Source organism: Plectropomus leopardus, chromosome 18 (genome assembly GCF_026936395.1).
Source record: "Plectropomus leopardus strain MGB_pleo_1.0 chromosome 18, ASM2693639v1, whole genome shotgun sequence".
In the NCBI taxonomy this organism is placed as follows: Eukaryota; Metazoa; Chordata; class Actinopteri; order Perciformes; family Serranidae; genus Plectropomus; species Plectropomus leopardus.
In genome coordinates, this window is record NC_142193.1 from 15,433,510 (window position 1) to 15,453,652 (window position 20,143).

The window sequence follows — 20,143 nt, forward strand, 5'->3', positions numbered from 1 at the left end:
CCTCGTCATCACATAAATGTGCCCATTAAACCCACTCAACAGAGGACAACAAGCCTCTTAAATCTCTAATTGATTAATTATCGCTGCTGAGATTCTCTCTTACACAAAGATATTCAGACTGAATGAGTGAAAATGTCAAAAACATGAACAAGAGCATGTTTGTGTGTGTATTCAAGTGTCTGTGAGTGGCTTTTATCACTCAGCTGACTGCAAAAGGTTGGGAATTGAACATGGTTGCTCTGCAATATCCTGACAAGATCAAATCTATCCTCAGAGAGGGTGTGTGAAAAGGTGGCAAGACGTTAACTCTTGGCAGCCTCTTTTCAGCTTCTTGCACTGGATAATGATTCCCAGCAGGCACCCCAAAAACTTCTTCGTGTGTGGCTGTAGTAAACTGAGTTATAGGCAAGAGCGCTTGCATTTTACTGTATGTATGCAGCATGTGTGGTCAGGAAATATGTTTCCTTACAGTCTATTAACACACAGATGGATGGATTCTGAATGACCTTTTCAGCGCCATTTAACATCCTTCCTGTAATCAGTAATTAAAAATGTAATAATCTCCATCTGGAATGGCATCAGTGTCAATGTTAACATATTAGAATTAACATGGAAAATCTTCAATACAGTCCTTAAACAGAAATGTTAAATAGACTTGCATTTGCATAGTATTTCTGGTCTTTTACACTACGTGTTACATTCAAACACACACGCAATCTTATGGCCGATGCTACCATGATAAATGCAACCTGTTGCTTAGCTAACCATTCACACACACTCACACATCAAGGACACTAAATAAATAATAATAATAAATACTGAAGGAGCCAAGGATCGCGCAAAACAGTGGACAACCCGCTCTTCCCTCAAGCCACAGCCACCTCTAGCAAGCGACATGGCTCTTTAGTTAGCCCACCTCTTTAGTCAAAATTTAAATATCTCAACAACCACTTGATGGACTGTGCAGGCATGATGGTCCCCAGAGGATGAATCCAATCATTTTTTTTAATACTTGACTGAGTCTTTAAAAAGTAGTAGTGAGAGGGTATAGTAGAAAACTATAATGTCTTAGGTAAAAGCCACATTCAAAGGACATACGAAGGGTAAAATGTAAACATACAAAATCACCAGTAGTTACATTCTAAATATAAGTTCTCAAAAAAATTACATAAAGTGAATGTAGAATAGTTAAGAGGCACCACAGGAGCTTAGAGCTCACACCATTAAAGCTGAGTCCTTACAGCAGCAGCCTGGGGTTCGAATCTGGCCCAGGGCCATTTGCCACACGTCCTCCCCCAACTCTCCCATTTCATAGCTCTCTGTAACTATCAATAACACATGAAAAATGCAAAAAAAATAAGTTTAGTACAGAAGGGAAATAAAAAAGTAATTACATTTTTACAGTATTAAAACAGAGAGATCAGTTTTTTCAAAGTAAATGTTTTTTACAGTAAGACATTTGCTTTGGACATCTCTAGTGACTTTTCATGCAGGTAATAGGTCAAAATTTCATTTGGTCTAAGAGCCTTTGGTCCAATTTAGTAAATGTATGTATAGTGACATGGCAACATGTTCTCATCCCAAGTTGTCACAATTTGATACTTTGACTTCCGCAGGGTTCATTAAACTTCCACAATGAACCTTTGAGGGTTGCAAACGATGGGCAAGAGGCAGGGTGCAACCGCAACAGATTGCCAGACTATCACTGGGTTAATGAGGCTAATGCAGGACAGGTATGTAGCTGGCTGTGAGAAACTCTGGAGCAGAGAAGGACTAATGAGGCTGATGCAGGTGTGTAGATGAGTACATACAGGAAAGACAGCACAGGAACACAGGAGGGAAAAAACACAGTAAATTAAAACCCCTAAACGTAGTCTAGTCTTAAACAGACACTAAAAAATTAGGAAACAGCAGACTGTGACACACTCCTATGCCCAATTTAGAATCACAAACTAACCTAACCTGTATCATTTGGACTGTGGGTAAAAGCCAGAGAAAACCCATGCTGACACAGGGAGAACATGCAAACTCCATACAGAGGGACCACAGCTAGCTGGTAGATTCAAACCCAGAATGTGAGGCTAACCACTGGACCTCTGTGCCACCACTGGTAAGCATTATAGCTGCTAAACATTAGCATTGTCATTTTGAGCATGCTGATGTTAGCTCCAACCACCACAGCTCTGCACTAATGTGTGGCAGGTGGCCTGCTGACCACAATGAAAGTTGATTCAAAATGGGAACTTTTCTTGTACTTTCAGTGTAAATGTGGTACCAGAATGCATAAAAAAGCCCAAAATAGAGCATGCTTATAAACATTTTTAAAAAGTGCCAGAGGAATATAACCAGGAACCCCTCAAAAGAGGTCTGGACTAAACCCTGAATTTCTTCAAATCCTAGAAATGCCCCATTGTAGGCCTACACCTGACCTGTGTGGGCTGCTGTGACTGGATTTTCCTCCTGGCAAAGATAACTGAGGACGGCAAACATCCAAAGGTTGAAACAGGTAATTCAATTATTATATATACTGATAAATACTATTAATGCTTGTCTGCAAACTGTTGACATTTTGCAAAAGTGGCCCCTGGGCAAAGTGTATTGATACACCAGCTGTAGACTCTTGTCTTGCTCTGTATAACAGTAATGCACTGCAACACAGTGCGATCAGGTTTGAGACTCTCAGCCACACAAACACTTTTTAATTGCTTCATTGAATCCGAGGCTAATGTAAATTTATTCTTCACCATGCAATTACACAGACAACATAAAGCTTTGACAAGTTAATCAACTTTGCTTTTGTCATTATATGCCCCCAAATACAATTAAGTGTGCACTTCCGTATGAGAAAGCTCATGCAAATAACACATATTCATCAAACACTTAGGTGGAAGCCACTTTTCAATAACACCATGTGCATTTGGAGGAGCAGGAAAAGCCCATCACCTCTCTAATCATTCTGCTGCCCTCGCTGCCCTCCTGTTTTCATCAGTGTCTCCACCGTGCCAGTGTTGTTTTTAATGGGCGCTGTGCAGAGCACCTCACGCTGTCGACCACAACAAGCCAAAAAGATTAATTACATCTTAGCAGCACCTTCCTCGCCTTCACATTCCCCCAGAACCAGTTAGCATGCATGGTGTTGAATGAAAACAAAGTGAAACCATGCATAATCAAACACAGCCCCAAGCTGACAGGGCAATCATCTCGTCAAGGATGATGCTGGTGCCATGGCACGGCCGGCACTGTTAACACTGGAGCACACAGGGGAAAACAGCTCCGAGAAAATCATCCTTTTAACTCATAAAGTAGGGGCTATTTAATGGGATCTGAGGTGATGGTAGAAAACGGTTGCAGAAATTTGATGTTTACATAATTAAATGCAAATGAGGAAGTTTGAGCTATTCTACAGATATTCATGGAAAAACTAAAAGGTCACTTAAAATTGCTGGTCTGAAGGCAGCAACTTCGAATTTCTGAGGCACATTGGAGATGGTAAATTATAATGTAGTCTATTTCTTTGCTCCGTACATAGATAATTATTTGTAAATGGTATGTGTGACAGTAAGAATCACTGCAAGCTGGCCATTTTTTTTGAGAAGAGAACATTTTCAGTCCTAAAATAGTAATTCTCATTAATCTAAGTTCATGAGTAGGAGGATTTTTTTCTCTTTAAAACTAAAAAATCAGGCACAATAAGAGTTCATGGCCAGCACATGCAGGCAGTTCACTTTGAAGCTCTGTTTCAATTTATTCTTAGAAGATGTAAAATGTAAATAATTCAGGAGAAGCCCATCGTCTCTAACTGAGAAACTTCAAAAAACTTGCAACCCTGTAGCATTATTTATTAACAAACAAACTTGTGCCATTAAACTAATACATTAAAGTGAAAGTGCGAGGGACAAGAAAGCTAATTCATGGAGAGGATTGTTTTCATTACTGTGAAAATAAACAACGCAATTATCTTAACATGCATTAAACACAAAGCAAGTTTTCATCATTTGTGTTTTCCTCAAACTACAAAACAGAGGGGTCTGCATGTGTGTGTAGATGTAAAAAAACGTTTTTGACATTGAAACAATGCATGCTGGATATTCCATTAATACGCTCCTTGTGTTTTCTTAAGAAATTATTTGTTATGAGATAAACTCACAGCAGCACATTCATTCAAGTCATCATTTCACATAAAAATGCTTTGTGTCAGACTAACTGGAGTCAGCAAGTGATCAAAAATCAACCCTAACCCTGACCCTAATTAAGTTGAATTAACTTGAAATGAATAAAGTTTATATATTTACTTTAACAAAAGGAGATTTTTTATTGTAATCCTAAATCTGACAGTATATCATATACATAGCTTTCATTTTTTAATAATTGTTTTTTGTCAGTGTTTTATTCCTGCTCATTAGTGACGGCTCAGTGATGCTCGGTGAAGAGGGGCCCTTTGATCCGCGGCATCTCTGTGCCCACTGATGATGTAACACAACTTTATATTAGGAAGAGCTCTGTAACAGGCTCTAATTTAAAATGACTCTGACTCGACCATGCAGGATCATGCCTTTAAGGTTAACATGCTAGTACTAAACATCCACTCTGTGGGTTTATGCCATGGTGCTACATGCCATGTGTGTATTTATCTTGGTGCCTTGCTGTTGTTTTTGTATAAGTTTAGCTGCTTATGTACATTAAATAATCATGTGTCCTAGAATTTGCATTTTTTTTATAGAACCAGATTGTGCTGTGGCCCTGAGGATCAAAACAGGACAGCATTTCAGAACACACCTGAACATTTTAGACATGATTTATTTTATTAATGCTATTTATTTTTATCAACACTGGTATTTTATTGAGTATACTTTTAGAGAAAATCTCTGAGTACATTTGATTTTCCGATGGTAAACAGTTAAACAGTGTACATGTCATTTATTGTGAAAGGTCAAAACAGACGGATGCAATGCTTTGTAAAGGTTGTATTAGAATTTGCCATTTTGGTTCAGACTACAGTGCCTCCATGTTGTCGTTCCACACAACGTAGCCTACCTTTATTTGTGGTATGAAAGCTCCAAACTTACTACTATTATTACTACTATTTCTTGCAACAAGGAGAGCAACAAGGAACTGTTACCAAGTTCCTTGTTGCTCTCAAATGTTTAATACTTGTGAAAGGCATCTGAAAGTAGAAAAGACATGGGTTAAGGGAGGTTTTTAAAAGTTGGATGATCCTTGAGAGACATATAGAGGATGTTTTAGCCCTGATTATGATGATAATGACGATGGTTTGAGCAATGATATGGAGCCAAATTAGTTTTGTGATATTAATGACACAGAAAAAAGAGAAATCCATACTTCTAGCTGGCCAGATCGATAGATGTTCATAACCATACTCGTTTCTCAAATGCTGCGTGGTAATTATTTGCAGTCAGGAGGGCACAGATGGCCAGTAGAGGACAGATGTGGAAGCCATGGATTGGCAGAGTCAGACCCAACCATGACAGAAACTGTTTGCAGTCCTGTCCTCTTCTCCTCTCACTGAACATGTTTGATCAGCTGCCGGACATTATCTTGCTCTCCCTTTTCCACTCCACACTTCTTGGACCGCTCACCTAATTCCACTCAACCTGCAGTGAGGTGTGAACCTCACCGTGTCCTTTGCCAGCGCTGAATTATTACAGCCTGCTTTCCAAAGATAACTCCTTTTATGCCTTCTTTACCCCTCTCTCCCGTCTAGCTCCCGTCACCACAATACTCCCACCTGCCTTACAAACTCCGAGCTGGAGAGTCAAAATGTCACAACTGGGAACTATTTGAACGTCAGTTTTATGTTCAGTCAGCTTTGTGAGCAAGATGGAAACACCAGAAACTGAGAAAATGGCTGTTTAGTCAGGATAAGGATTCAGTGAACTGACACTGTCAAACAGATTAAGAAAAGATGCAGAGACCTGGACAGTGAAAGGAACCTGCATCTCAGGCTGGTTTCCCATTACTGTAAAAACCCCTGCTCTGTAAAAAAAAAACTGATTTGAAATGTACATAATCTTTGGCCTCATCTACACATATTTTTGTAAACATCGGTTTTTATATGTGTTTTGGCCGAACTTTTTGGAAAAACTCCATCCAGCATGACGATTTTCAGAAACTCAGTTGTCAGTGCTGAAAAGTAGACAGGGAAAACAGAATATTTGGCTTGTGAAGTTAGTGTGTGTGCCATTATCTCTTTTTTGAGGCATCACCAATAAGGCAGCATTTTGTGCAGTAGCAGACATGCCAAAAACAGTGCTGGCTCTAACCTTGTTAGCATGACTTTTTACATCCTTACACATAAATGTACATGCATTCCTCCTTTATATAGAGGAACAGAGGCATCGGACTCCATCACAGAAGTCTCCACTTGAGGTAGCCTTCTGATGATAGCTTTTTCGGTTGCTAATTGGCCTTCTTCTTCTTGTTTGTGTGGCTTTAGGGTTGCAGCTATATTGCTGCCTGAGGGCTTATAATGCTGTTGACAGTGCTTCAATTGTGTTTTTGCATTTTCATTTGGACCAGGATTTTTTTATAGTGTGCGTGAACAAGATTTCTTTTTTCTTTTTCTTTTTTTTTTTAGGCCTTTATTATATCTCATAACACACTCTACAACAAAATCCTTGCTTTTGTTTTTATGTTTAAAATTGAAAAACATTATTAAAATCTTAATAGATCTAATTTCATCATTTGCTCTCAAACTGTAAATATAATTTTTGCCTGTAAACTCAATCTGTCAAGTTGCATTTTTACATTTTCTTGGTCTTTGCTCGATGAAAATGCTGGAAAATGTATACTGATCCAGTTTGAAGTACAGTATGTTACCAAAATTAATTGGTCTTATCAATAAAATGAGTCTAGTAGTTTAGTTTATTGCAAATGTTTGATGCCTCTTTTTTAGTTTTCCCCTACCTAACATTTTGCAATATATTTTTTTGGGCAGCAACTTATTCAAACAACCATATTAAGATTCTCTCTTTACAAAACTTTTTAAACTCTACACATATAGATTTAGTAGATCAGATTGAACATTCACTCCTCAGTGATTTCATGATTATTTTTTTGTTTCTTTCTTTATTGACAAAATCACATTTTAGCTGTCTTTGTTTTATTTATTTTGTGGTGAGATCTAAATGATGAAACTGGCAGTTCAATATTTGAGTCTCTGCTTCACTTATTCTTTAGATACATAGAGCAGCTGGGGCTTTTGAAAGTAAAAAACAAAAGAAAAAAAAGAAAATCACTAAGAGCACTGCAGCAGAACAGGAGGCTGCCACTCTGAACCCTGCTGTGAATAAAACTGAGGATTCACAAAGAGAACAACAGGGAGGGTCAAGTATTAATCTCAGAGAGACACAACAGAGGAGTAAAATAGAATTCTGGGTGTATGTGTCCTAAATGTAACTCTTCACACACACCGCAGGGTTCCTCTTATATTTAAGGATCATAAAGAGCGTTTTATGGACAGAATCTATTCAAAAGATGTTTAGCTACACTGATCTTAACTGCAAAAGAAACAATTTAGCGTATGTTTGCTGTGCTTTCTAGATATATTTTGGCATTTTTAATAACCCAATAAAACCAAAAGTCAGACCTCATGAGCGGCACAAGGAGACGGAGATAGGCATGTTTAGGGGGAGAGAATATCAGGCTACAGTATGAACAACTGTCCCCACTTATAGATATTATAATGAGCCATATCATGCAAGATGCTTTCATCCTTGAGGAAAAAATACATGTGATGATGATGATAGGAAAAATCTACAAACTGAAAATCAGACAAATGAACTTCTATAGAGCCCTGACACCACCCACGGACACAAAAACACTCCCTTATGGTTTCTCAGCACACATTTGCTTGTAATTAAATCATTTCCTCATATTGCAATTAAGGTTCCTGATGCTTTGGTCTTTCCTGCTATATTAAAATGTGATAATGATTTTCAGAAAATGAGAATTGCAATGGTTTACCATTAATATCTGAGAGCTCTGACGATGGTATCTACCCACTGATAACTCTAATTACAACGTGTTGATAGGACATATGGGATCACTGAGCATATTCAACTGCAAGACTCCCTGAAGCCATTTTAAAGAGTAGTTAGCACCACTCTGTCAAACTTCAATACCGCGTAACTCTTCTCCAATGTTCCTCATCAGTTATGCTAGTATGCCCTTACTGTCCCTGCGATAATGATGGCAAATTAGTGGTTTACAAGGGTTGAGCTGCACCTTAAAAACTGTCCTTTCATTCTTTTCTCTGGTAGTCAGTGAAAACACTGTAACTCTATCTTGTCTTTTTGTACAAGTGACTCCCATCCCCAGTATACAAGCTAACATTTGCATGTGTGTACATGTCAGTATGTGTATGAGAATGTGTCAGTATAGGAGTTGTGTTGGTTTGGCACGTTTGTACTGACTTGACCTGCTGGCAATAGACTTCGTGTGTTCAATCAAGCCCAGATGATTGCTTAGGTGCATCTGTAGAGTAACACATTGTATATAGACAGAAGTGTCATTTTGCACTGAGGAAAGTCCCCCATGGACTGAAAACTTTTGCACCCTGTGCACTTGTCATCATATTGTATCTGAGCATTTCCTTTACGGTGGCGCTGGTTTCCATGGCCCTTACACTTCCTGATGTTGAAAGCCTCTCACAGCAGGGACCTCTTTAGAGATGACAGAAACTCCAGCTAGTGATATGATGCAGATTTATTTTCAGTATAACTTTATTTGATTAGACCTGCACATAATTTGTACTGTATCTAAGTAACAGCTTCGTGATGAAAGAAAATTAAACTGAATTAGTGCAATGGATTCTTTCTGCCACAGGAGGTAGGAACACCTGTTTTATTTTTAGCCCCATTACTGAACATGCTGATTAAATGTGACTGTAAGTGAAAAAATGTCACTTGACTCGTTCGCACATGTTGCCTGTTGGTGTGGAACTGTAGTGTGGGAAATAGTGTGAAGAAGTAGATAATTTCAAGAATATAACTGCTATAATCATTATTTTTGAATGAAGTGAAGCTGAAAAGAAAAGAAAATTTGTAGAGAATAAGTGAATATTGGGCTTAAATTTACTTTGGACACAAACTGAACTCTACTAAATGCTGTTACTCTTTGCATGCTTGCTGTGTTAATTAGCCACTTTCAGCATAAGAACTTGATAAGGTTGATACCCCGTTGCCCTAAATTGGGCAATAAGCAATTAATACAGATTTGGGTCAGAAGGTATACCAAAATCATACGACTGGTATCATATAAGAGAGTACAAGTTCTCAGAGTGGACTCTTTTATTAAAATAAATAGTCCTGTTTTTGTTTTTAGCAAAGTCAAACTGAACCTTAAAAGTGTTAAAAACAGCCTCCAGGTGGCTGCGATAGTTTACTGCACTCAACATGCTCATTTAAACACAAGCCATAAACAGTCATTTATAGCAACATATAGGCTGCATGCCAGTGCTGCTTTGTGATAAATGGACTTTCCTTGCACTGGGTTCACTGGTGAGTCCCGTACCAAACAACATGCTACAGTCCTGAAATAAAAGACATGATATATGTGCATAAATGTTCTTTCTGCTGCATGTTCTGGTAAATACTGTGTTCGTGGGTATTACGTAACAAATGACAATCTGTCAGTGGAGACGCGGTGTGATTTTCTTGTTCATTGCCAAGGCGCTTGTCCGCGACTGATGATCTGCCTAAAAGCTATCTCAACAACTCTGCTGGCACTGTAAGAGCTGCAGCAACTAAATAAATGTGTGGTTAGGATAGCTGGAAATCGACAGGATCCTTATGTAAGAGGAGACAAGATGTTCCTTTTTCTTTTCTGTAGCTTTGACACATAGAGATAAAGATAATTGGTTACATTACTTTAGTTCAGATACAAAGTCATTAACAAGGGATGTGGTACTTAAAATGTGCAACAAGATGTGCTACTGGAGGTTCAAAGCTGTTTTAGCTTCACTCATTATGCTGACTCACATCCACAATCACTGCTCTTAAATGCTGCACTAGCACTACATAGCAATTTTTAGCTTCCTGTAAGTGGGCCTACCCTTAAAAACATTATGTATACTCTGGAATCTGTTATTCCAATTATAGAGAGCAGTGTCAGTTAGTTTATTAAAGGAAAGGTTCGCATAAAAACAACATAAATCGTATACTGTAGGCTACTCACCTCTTTATTTATATGGTCCAAGAGAAAGTTTTCTATTGAATGGCACTAAGGAGAGTATCCAAAAGTGCAAATACACTTTCGTGAGCTTATGGAAATCTAAATAAAACTATTTTCCTAAACTATTGTCAATAAAGCTTGTTATCTTGCTTGTGCTTTGAATCATTAGATTGTTAGCCATAAAAGCCAATACACCCAGACACAGTCCCAGGTTTCAAAGCCAAATTGACATTACATTTTGTACGCTCTAGGTATCCTTGTGCTTTTGCTATTTAGCCCGGGATGCTGCTACTGTTTCGCTGCTTGCGTGATGTCATCACAAACACATGGTGGGATGTCGCTGCACGTGGTAATGTTTAGGCAACAAATGCACATGGCAACCAATGCTGGCTGGAATGTCAACAAATGCACATGCTGGCACAGATTGTTAGGATTAGGGGAAGGAGGCACATGGTGAGGTGTAGAAAACAAGCACATTTAGATCTAGATTTAGGAACACTGGACTGCCGCATAAAAGTGCAGGGTTTGTTGGACCCATCTGCCATCCTGCCCACGTGCTCTAAGGCAACCTTGCGCTCCCTATATTACATTGTTACCAGCAGCATTTCAACCTGACACTGTCCTGCCGTGTATCATGGTTCGGCAACAGGTGCCCTCTGACCCTCCAGTGGCGTATAATAACACAGCAACCGGTTCTGTCCAGTCAGCAATCATGTCAGTATTTAAGTTTGCCTAATACTTTGCTCTGTTACCTGCAAAACAATGACATGTCCATCAGCTTCAGATGTAGTTTATGTTAAGTGTTAATCAGCAAATGTTAATATGCTTAACTATGATGGTGAATTTGGAAAAACACACCTGCAAAATGCTAGCACGTTAGCATTGTCGTTTTGAAATGTGCTTTCGCTGCATTAGCAAAATGCATGAGAAAAGATTTACACTGGTGATAAAACATGTAAATAACTTAAAAAAAAACAATACCACCATTGCCATTTTAGAAGTAGAACAGACCACACCTGATCTATCATCCTCATCTATTACATAAACAACCAAACAAATCAAAACCAGACTGATACATGTCTGACCTGGTTCTTCTCAAACCATTTTTCCATGTGATTTAGAAAATGACAAGCTTTATAAATGCACATTCACTGGTTTATTTTTTCCAACTGGGCAGGAACATGGACATGCTATTTCCACAACGACATGCATCAGTGTTGAGGAATGATCCTCAGCACTTGTGTGTCCACAATGTGTGATAACAACAGGAGGAGAGGCTTAGATTGAGAGTGAAGTACTAATGTATCCGGCTGAAGCTGCAGGTGGGATCAGGGATAAAACTGTGAATGTCTCAGATGAGCAGACTAATCTCTCTGACTCCTCTGATCATAAAGGCTTGTAGCCAGACTGCAGATATGACAGCAGAGAGGCTGTGCACTGAGAGAGGAGTCTGTGGTCAGAGGATGTGGCTTTGTAGAGATGGAGCAATGGCTTGTTTTGTAATTAAGGCTTATACTAGATGGATTACAGTTGAATGAATGGTTCGGAAATTAATTGTTTTTTCCATTTTCATAACACACGCTCTCTTGATTTCCCTTTTTGGGTAAAACCTTTAAAACTGTGTCCATATTACAAAGGATGAACATTTTAGAAAGTTTTATTTCGTTTTAAATAAATACAATTTATAAAGGGAACAAAAACAGATTTAGTCTCAAAAATGATAACAATGTGCCTGAGAGTTTTCAATCAATTTAATAAGAAGCCGAGACAGCCTTAGCATTTGATACCTACTATAGATTTTCTATTTCTGGAGCTGGAGTCTCCATTAGGAGAGCTGCGGAAATATATCTACCGCTTTGGTGCAGGTGCAGTGAAAGTGAAAATTAATTGTTAATGGTGCTGTTTTTTTTTGCTTTCACTCACCTCTGCAGCAGCTGCTTCTCTCATTCATTGAGCAGATCTGATCAGACTGATTAACCAATTAGTCATGCCACAACTCAAACTCCACAAACTGCTGCTGAGTCAAAAAAAACATGAACAAATTGAAAGTTCTGTTCAATTTGAAGAGGAAACACAGAAAGATGAAAAGGGATAGACACACACACACACACAAACTAAAAATTTGCAACTCTAACATTGTACTTCATGAGTGTGGTTGTGAATGATTACATGTCTCACGGTCATAGCACGATACTATGGTTTGACTGTAAAGAAGGAGCTCTGCTGCTTTAAACCAAATAGCTCAAACAACAAAAGGTGAGGACATATCCAAAGTTTTTTATGGAGCATTTTAAGGAGTGACAGATATCAATATGAGACACTGTAAACAAGAAAACTTAAAAATGGCACTGCCTATAAAAAAAAACCCTGATCAATTTTGTCTACAAATTAGGCATAATTCATGTTTACGAGTTGTAGAAGTCTTGCAGTAAGTTGAACTTTTTTCCACTCAGTGAATTCTGCATCACTTCTTCTTTGGCCCTTCCCAACCTCATCTGTGACTGCCACTCAGGAGAGCAGAACATAAATCTTGTTTGACCAGACACTAATGAAATGTCTGATTGAAATACAACATCTGGAATGACCTCTCTGTAGAGCGTCTCAGTCACACTATCACTGTCTGCAACAGTTATCTGGCCCCATACAGCCACCAGCACTGGGATTAGGAGCTCTAGTTGGCCCTGGTACATGTGGTGAGGATTTACGAGCAGATATGAATTTAAATCAGGCATCTTTCTGTATTTTTTTTTGTTTTTTACCTAAAAGCATCTGCTTTGCAGTTGAGCAGACAGTCCGGTGCCCAACAGGTAATCATTAAATTGTTAGTTTGTTTGTTTATATCTCCTCCCAGGAGGGGTTCACTGTTGCATTGTTCATCAGTGTTCACTCACTTGGGCTGCTGGATAAATGAACATGCAGACAGCCGCAAAGACAGCTTTAATCTCCTGGAAGCTTCAGTTTACTGGACCCGTTTCTTGAGTGTGAAGCTTCTGCATGTAGCAGAACAGCGTGATGCTAATGTCTTTCTCAACATTCACAGTCTTGCTAACTACTACAAGGCCAGACAGCAGGGGTGTAATTTACAGGGAGGACACTAGGAGACATGTCCCTACATTTAAAAAAAAAAAAGTCAAATTGCACACACTAGGACATCTTTTAAATCTTTGAAAGTGACCAGTATCTTCTATATTGGAGTTTTAAGGTGTCCAGTTAAAACACCGTAAGAGATCTATTTTGAAATCTCGAGCCCCAAAGGGTTTATTGCAGTTAAAATGTTATTTATAATACATCTCCAAGAGTATGAAAGTGACAGAGACTCCTATTTTTGCATATATTTTTTTACATATTACATTAAAAAAATGCAATTTACCCCTCACTTTAGGCTACAAATTTGGTCATGAGCCTGGGTTTTGTTTGCAGTTTGTTTCCTGTTTTATTTTGAGAATCAGATCTCCTCATGTATCACGTCTTCCTTTACTTGTTACCTTTGTTTCCTGCCCGTTTCTCTACACACCTGCTTTGAGTTGTCTTGTTAGTCCTTCCCTGTTCCAGATTCTTCCCTGCACACCTGTCTCCTGTTAGTCTTGTTTGCACCGCCCTGGTGTTACCTACCACGCCCTTGTTATCTACATTGTTAGCCTATCCTTGTGTTTCCCTCCCTGTGCCAGTGCCCACCAACTCCAGCTGTGTCTTGTTCATCTGACAAGTTCTCTGTGTGTATATACCTGTTTCTCTTCGTTCTTTGTCAGTTTGTGGTCAGTTTTCTGGTGTTGCAGCTTTTGTTTTTGTGTCTTTCCTTGGCCCCTCGTGTTTCGAGCCAGCCAGTTCTGTCTTGCATTCGTCTGCCTGTTTACTGAGTCTGGAAATAGTTATTTTCTTCAAGTTCCCATTGCTTTGCTGTTGGTATTGCACCACCTATATTGTTTTTGTGCTACTTTTCTCAGTCAGTGTGATGTGCCATCATACCATCATATACAGTATTACCTTAAGAAAAAATGATTGTCTTGGGGTGACCTCTAGCTAGTAGAGGTGAGGTAGAGTATGTGCCCCATATAGGTTGAGGCCTTTGCAGCAGCCTGGGTTCAATTTTGGTATGCTGGCCTTTGTTGCATGTGATCCCCCCGCTCTCTTCCACCTTTCCTGTTTAGTTTTACAATAACCTCATGCCCAGATTTGTATTATTCACCCATGGTTGAACCAGTACATGAAATTACAGTATTATTCGCTTTGTAACTTTTTTTATAGTTGTTGTTGTTGTCACAACTATCCATTTAATTGAGGGGTACATATCAAAAATAATGACTGTGATAATGACTGTGTATTTTAAAAAACTAAATCTCCTTTGATGATTTGTGTCTGTTTTAACTGTGCCTCACCTTCAAAATCAAAACTGCACCCCCACTGGACTGAATGGCATATATGTCCTTACTAGCTCTTTAGTAAGACCATCAAGGAGGTCATGAAACCTTGAGCAGGAAGTTACATTTGGTCCTTCAGGCGAGGGGTGTATATACCGTTGTGACACTGTAATAAGAGGGTCACAGTACCATTAAGAAGGTCATACAGATGTCAAGCTGTCCGCTCCTGGTCACGAGCATTGATTTTAGTGAGCAGGAAAATCCATTTGAGTCGGGGCATTGTTGCTCAATTTTGGGGGTTTATCCTATAATGCCTTCCACATCCAATACAGAGCTTTCAGTGATGTAATCTGTAAAATAAAGAGCCAAGCTGTTTCGTTCTGATGAGTTATGATACGGCTGAAATTCAATACCCAACAATGACTTTATTATGGTTATAAACAAAGAGTGTCTGTACCCACTACTGTTACTATTTACTGTTACTAGTCTCAGCTGAGAACAGTCACAAATGTATGTGTTAGTTATACAAAATGATCTGGATTTGGCATCCAAAACTGCAATCAACAGACAGTAACAAATTGTGGCATTATACATTTAATGAAAGGCAGCCGTACTAAACTACTCAACACTAAAATAAAAAAATGAAAAAAGATCTGTGAAGTGTGAGTGAATCAACTTAACACTTAGATAGTGATTTTCTTTTAACTGTTTCTAGACATTTCTTGCCAATTCCCTTAATTCAGGTCCATCTTAATCCTTTTCTACATTGAAATGACATATTTGACAAACTTTGCTCAGAGCTGTAATAAAAGGCTTTGAGGGTTTCTCAGAAAAACCCCCCACAATGTACTTTAATAGAGATAAATTTACCTCTAACAGGATCTTTCATCGTTTTTTTTAAAAAAAAGATGTCTTTGTCCGATGCCTCATTTCCTTGTCTTTTGAATAGGATGAGTGTTTTTATTCGTTTAGTTTAACACTGAGTAGCTACAGGTATAAAGTTTAACACCATGTAAATGTAATGTTTTATGTGTGTGCATGTATAGGGTAACATGACAGGGCAGGAGTAACAAAATATAATATGTAATGACATAGTTCATATATGGTGTTATTTTTTTTTTCCCAATACCCCTGACAAAGAGCATAAAATTAAAATTTTGGGAACTAAGGGGAAACTTACATCCTGTTAGCATTTTAATCCACTTTGTCCACACTCAGACTCATTTTGCTTCTTCATACTCAATGGAACAATTCAGGCCTTCCAGATACAGCTAGTCTTTGGTTCAAGTTATTTGAGGCATGGTAGTTTCGATGATGTGAGGTGGTGAAAGTCTCTCCAGGAAACGTTCAGTTGCCCACTTGATTATGGCTACTGTCATTCAGTAGAGAAACCATGAACAACAGTAACATGAGTTTTGCTTCCCAAACTCTTTGGGATGTTTGCCATACACCATAATTGCTAACTTCCTTGCTGCAAGGTTTTGTAAATCAGAGAAAGTAGTTAATAATTGCCAACTCTGTCTAAATTGAAAGGTGGTGAAAGGCTGGGCTTTTCCTTAACCAGTGTTTTTTATGGAGCGTTTTGCCCAAATGAAAAACAAAAAGTCCCCACATACAGTCTATGGAATAAAATGTGACACCCTCTCTGAGCAGGCCTCTTCTTACAGGGGCCTGGTGGGCAGAGTTTGGTAATCAGGGAAATTCAACTCACCTGATCTGGCTGTAAGAGCTGGTGGCAGTAAGCCAGTGAGTGTGCACCTTTAGTCTGCACACCAATTGACAGGTGTTCTGGCAAGAAGATATACCAGATTCATTGCTAAATTTGAGCAGCAAGAGTGTTGAATACATCATTATGACCATTAACAAGCCAAGAGACATTGATAAAACAGCAAACTGTTTATTGTCATTCAGGCTTGAATTAAATCACACTGTGAACACAACTGTCCATGTGGGCAATTATATGTCAACTAGGAAAGTTTCCATGGCTTTTGACCTGTACACTGACATTGTTATTTGTTTCATCAGCTGATAATTACGTGACCACTGCTGGTGACTGACAGATTAGACTCCATTTATAGTTTTCCCGGCCCTCGCTGTTATATGTTCAGCAGTGCACTGGCGTTCTGAAATGGAGCACAGCCAGTGTCTCTCTCCTCTGGCTTTTTTGTTTGTTTTTGTAACATTAGACAAATTACACATCATTAGACAAATTTCCCTTTTAGCAAATTAAACTTCTTTTCAGTTACAACTCGTGTGTGACTATGTGTACAGGGTGTTGAATGTTGCTTTGAAAAAAAGGCATACTGGGAGAAAATTGTTAGATGTCAGTTTAAGGTTGAAGATTTAATCAGAAAGACAAAAAACATGGGGAAATAGTTTTATTATCATAATGAAAAGTTTCTTCCTGACCTCACCTTGCAGCCTCCACTGATACTCAGCATGGACAAATCTGACTCTTTGCTGCTGTTTGAGTTGCTGCTTTGAAACACAGCACATGTGAAGTAGTTTTCTGACAAAGACTATGTTCACATCACAAGTGAACGCAGCTTAAATCCATTTTTTTTTCTTGTGACACAAATCTGATTTCTAGAGTAGTATTGAAACAGAAATCATTTTTTTCCAATTAGAGCTGGGCCACTTTTATATTTGGTCCTAATCCAATACATATCTGACCATGCAACTGCTATGAGTATGGTCATTTCTGAATTCATGGGTGTTCTTCCCATACATCAATGGTTTTTCCACATCACGTTTCACTGTGCAGGCGCAGATCAGTCATTATACAGTGTCAGAGAGGTCAGTTGAAACGACAGAAGGCTGTGCTACCTCTAGCTCTACCACTGGCAGGTTACCCTAGTTGACAGGCAAAACAGCCCGACTGCCCAGCGCTTTCTGACGTGGATAGCTTACTTACATATTGAGTCATGCCATGACAGCCTTGTGTTGAGGCGACAACAGAGATGTAGACCAGGACATTCTCCAAGTTTTGGAAGAACTCTTCCTCCATAAAACCTTTTACATTGTGGCCCCGTCACTCCTGACTTCCCTCCTGCACCCTCAGAAGTATCAGAAATAGCTGCTAATAGAGCCATATGGTGTTTGCCTCCCTTCATTTTCCCTCCTTCATCCTCAACATGTGTTAAATTGTCATCAGACCTCTGGAGCAAATTACTCAGATTAACGTTTGCACCACTGAGTCATTCCATATTTACAGAGATCTGTTCACACTGATGTCAGATTTGGGGCACTTCAAGCATAACTGTGAACCATCTCGGCAGAAGAACAGACCAGGAGAACTATCTGAATTGGGCATTACCCTATAACATGAATGTACCGGAAATAACTTTGTTTAGGGCAGAGTTGTGCAGAAGCACAGTACGTGGTGTCCTCCCAGTATCAGGAAGCTTCATTGTCACTTGGAGTTTTGGACACATTTTTTAGCTTCAGCTTAGCACAACACATTCTGTCCTTGGGCAGTTTAGGATTTCCCTTCCTGTCTGCACACATCTCCCGTGTTGTGTCTTCATTGGAGTAATTCTGCTCCACAGTACAGGGTTTTTTTCTGTAAAGAAAATGTCAGGCTGATGCGAATCAAATCTCGGGTCCACTGTACCTCAAGTTATTATTTTCCTCACAGTCTTATAACCACTATTATTAATTCATCTTGTCCATCAGAGTGAATGAATCAGTTAGTGGTATATTACTCATGTGCCAACTGCTGCTGAATGCACTTCGCTGTGTGCGACAATCACAAGCTGTCATATTTAATAAGTCATTATCAGTTAGTCAAAGTGTGTGCAGACTTTTAACACACAAGAGGAGATAATTACAGCACTGTCTTTTAAGTAATAGCAGGATTAAAGCGATTGAAGGAGTAATTTATAGCATGTGTTAAATTGCCTTTCTGTAGAGAAGCAGGAAGGCACAGCTTCAACTACATACAATGTCGTCCCTCGATTTATACCTTAAGTGTTGCTTGAGTTTGACCTCTTACACTGTGATCGTTTTTTCGTATTTTAGTAGAAATTACCACTAGGTCTGAGTGAATTGTTGTGTGGGGCTGTGTTTTTTTTACTCTAATCTCCTCTGGAAACAATAAGCAAGCAAAGTGCTGGGGAAAAAGCATTTGCCAACATCAAATTGACATGTCGGCTTGATCAGAACTACCTGATTGATTCCAACTCATGTGTGTAACTGTGTATACAAGGTGTTGAATATTGCTTTGAAAAAAAGGCACACTGGGAGAAAATCATTAGATGTCAGTTTAAGGTTGGAGATTAAATCAGAAAGACAGAAAACATGGGGACACAATTTCATAATCTTAATGAAAAGTTTCTTTCTGACCTCACCTTGCAGCCTCCATTAAGACTCAGCATAGACAAATCTGACTCTTTGTTGCTGCTTGAGTTGCTGCTTTGAAACACAGATCTGATTTTTAGAGTGGTATTGAGACAGAAATCAATTTTTTTCCAATTAGAGCTGGGCCACTATTTGGTCCTAATCCAATACATATCTGACCATGCAACTACTGTGAGAATGGTCATATCTGAATTCATGTGTGTTCTTCCCATACATCAGTGTTTTTTCCACATCACGTTTCACTGTGCAGACGCAGATCAGTCATCATATAGTGTCAGAGAGGTTAGTTGAAATGACAGAAGGCTGCGCTACCTCTAGCTCTACCACTGGTAGGTTGCCCTAGTTGCAAAACAGCCCGACCGCCCAGCGCTTTCTGACATGTTGGCTTGATCAGAACTACATGATTGTTTTCAACTGAGGTGTCGCCATTACTGCAATGGCAAATTGCAGTGACGGCAGCAAAGGTTGATGATTTTTCTAACTCATTTCAGCTAATTATTGACAAACTATGTCATAAAATGTAGACATCATTGTGTGCCAAATGACACACAACCATAAATAAATTTTCTATAGTTAAAAAGAAATCACCCAACAGAGCTGGTGTTTCAGTTTTACAATGGTGTTAATTAGTGACTTTCAGAAGAATGCATGCATGTTTTCTTGTAGTAACTTGGGTTAATGGTTGGCAGACAAATGAGTAAGCATATTAAACTGATTAAAGTCAAATTTATAGAGACAACTCTGTGTTCTGAACATGTTTTTCTTCAAAAAGTTGAAGTTTAACACTAGTGTTGGCACAGTTTAGAGCTGCACAGATTATTTCCGATGTTGTCAAATGTAGTTTTACAGGAAAAGTCAAGGTAAAAGTAAAAGATTATCCTTGTCTTAGGACAGCTTGTATTCAAATGTGTGTGCATTGTAGGGAAATGCCACCCAGTAGAGGCAACTTGTTTCCTTCTGGTGCTTCCCTGGATTGGTCTATAGTGATATAGCCACCACAGCTGCTTAGCGTAGCTGAGCATAAAGAGCTGAAACAGCTAACCAAGCTCTGTCTGAAGCTGACAAAATCCATCTAAAATCACCTCCAAAGCTCACTCATAAAAACCTTGTTTCTCATTTCAAAAACCTCTCAAAGGAATATTTGAAATGCCATTTCTCCCATGGGATATCAACAATGGTCTCTTATTTCTTTGATTATTTTGAGCCACACTGCTGAGCACAGGACGGTGATGTTC